The following is a 2,507-nucleotide window of genomic DNA, read 5'->3' on the forward strand; positions in this document are numbered from 1 at the left end:
TAGGTAGGAAGAATGGCTCAGCTGCCGTGGCCTTGGGAGCAATAAAAAAGAGTCTTCAGGCGCTTTGTTATCCACATTGTTTTGTCAATAGATAACTGATAATAAAGAATAGATCATATGCTATGTGGAGAGGAGAAGAAAAGGACAAAAGAGACAAAATGAGAGAGAAGAACTGACATAAATGTTGCCACAGCATCCCCGTACATCACATCACAGGATATCCTGTCCAGTTCTCTACAGACAGGCCAGAGTATTTTGTACATTGGACTAAATCAGTCTATAACACTTTTATGGGACTTTTATTTTTCTTTCTTTTTTTTTTCTCAGGTCAGATGGGTAATGTGCCGAGGTCATAACAAGGTTTGAGTGTGGCACATCTCACACATATGCGTGAATACCAATCATTATACCCATGAATTACAAAAGGATCTCTTTCTTTTTTTAATAGCTTTGTTGAGGTATTCACGTACCAGTTTACCTGTGTGAAGTGTACAATTCAATAGTTTTTTGTATATTCACAGTTGTGCAACCATCACCACAATCAATTTTGGAACACTTGTATCACCTCAAAAAGAAATCCTGTACGCATTAGCAGTCTCTTTCATTTCCTTCCCACCCTCTCTGCCTCCTCAGCTCTAGGCAACCACTAATCTAATTTCTGTCTCTATAGAGTTGCTTATTTTACTTTATTTTATTTTATTTTGAGATGGAGTCTCACTCTATCACCCAGGCTGAAGTGCAGTGATGTGATCTCAGCTCACTGCAACTTCCACCTCCCAGGTTCAAGTGATTCTCATGCCTCAGCCTCCTGAGTAGCTGGAACTACAGATGTGCACCACCACGCTTAGCTAATTTTTGTATTTTTAGTAGAGGCAGGATTTTGACATGTTGGCCAGACTGGTCTCAAACTCCTGGCCTCAAGTGATCCTCCCACCTTGGCCTCCCAAAGTGCTGGGATTACAGACATGAGCCACCACACCCAGCCTGATATTTTATATTATATGTGGTCCTTTGTTACTGGCTTCTTTCACTTAGCATAATGCTTTAAAGATTCATCCATGTTGTAGCATGTATCAGTACTTTTTAAATTCTTTTTTATTGTGGAATAATATTGCATTGTATGAATATTCTATATTTTGTTTATCCATTCATCAGTTACTGGACATTTTGGTTGTTTCCACTTTTTGGCTATTGCGAATAATGCTGCTATGAACACTTGTGTATAAGCTTTTTTGCAGACATATGTTTTTATTCCTCTTGGGTATATCACTATGACTGGAATTCCTGCATCATATGGTGATACTGTTTAACCTTTTGAGAAACTGGCAAATTGTTTTCCACCAGTTGCACATTTTACATTTCTACCAGCATTGTATGAAAGTTCCAGTTTCTCCACATCTTTGTCAACACTTGTTATTGTCTGTTTTTTCAATTACAGCTACCCTAATGGCTGTAAAGTAGTATCTCATTGTGGTTTTGGTATGCATTTCCCTAATAATCAATGATGTTTAGCACCTTTTCATGTGTTTATTGGCCATGTGTGTACCTTCTTTGCAGAAATATCTATTCAGCCCACACTGGAGTGCAATGGTGTGATCTTGGCTCACTGCAACCTCTGCCTCCCAGGTTCAAGTGATTCTCCTGCCTCAGCCTCCCAAGTAGCTGTGACCACAGGCACCCACCACCACGCCCCGCTATTTTTTTGTATTTCTCATAGAGACAGGGTTTCACCATATTGCCCAGGCTGGTCTTGAACTCCTGACATTGTGATCTGCCTGCCTCAGGCTCCCAAAGTGCTGGGATTATAGGCGTGAGCCACCATGCCTGGCCCTTGTGCATCTTAAATTAGGTTATTTGTTGCTTTTTATTGCTGAGTTGTAAGAGTTCTTTATCTATTCTGAGTACAAGTACCTTATCAGACATATGCTTGCACATGCTTTCCCCCATTCTGTGGGTTGTCTTTTGGTTCTCTTAGGTGTTTTTTGAAGAGTTCTTAATTTTGATGAAATCCAATTAATCTTTTTTTTATTACTTGTGTCTACAAGCTTTGGATTCAGCTACAGTATCAGAAAGGAGACTTGCCACTAAGGATAAAAATTCCCCTCTTTACATGCCTTGGGCTATTTAAATGAGTATAGGGATAGGAGATTCAGAAGTCTAGGCTAAAACCCACTTTTATCTGGAAATGTTCTGCTTGTCTATCGCTCCAAAAAATAACACCCACAATTCTGGGGTGGAGTCTCACTCTGTCGCCCAGGCAGATGATTGAAACAACAATCATTTATTGTTGTTATCTCTCATGATTCTGGTGAGTGACTGGGCTCAGCTAGGTGGTACCACTCAGAGTGTGTTGCCTGGCTGCCACGAGACAGGGATAATGCTGGAGTCATCTTGAGGGCCTCAGAATCATTCACATGTCTGGCACTGGGACAGGGAAAACTCAAACCGCTGGGGGCTTCAACAGCCAGGGTTCCTCGTACTCTATTTTAACGTGGTCTGTTCACGTG

The 2,507-nt window shown here is 40.8% G+C and overlaps 1 non-coding gene across 1 annotated transcript; it reads right to left on the reverse strand.

Annotated features, from left to right (window-relative positions):
* Positions 1 to 326: 326 nt before the first annotated feature.
* LOC129030990 (small nucleolar RNA U13) lies at positions 327 to 429 on the reverse strand. The gene has a single exon (XR_008500879.1). It is a non-coding gene; the product is annotated as a small nucleolar RNA U13 (small nucleolar RNA).
* Positions 430 to 2,507: the final 2,078 nt, after the last annotated feature.

This window comes from Pongo pygmaeus, chromosome 12 (assembly GCF_028885625.2).
Source record: "Pongo pygmaeus isolate AG05252 chromosome 12, NHGRI_mPonPyg2-v2.0_pri, whole genome shotgun sequence".
Taxonomy (NCBI): domain Eukaryota; kingdom Metazoa; phylum Chordata; class Mammalia; order Primates; family Hominidae; genus Pongo; species Pongo pygmaeus.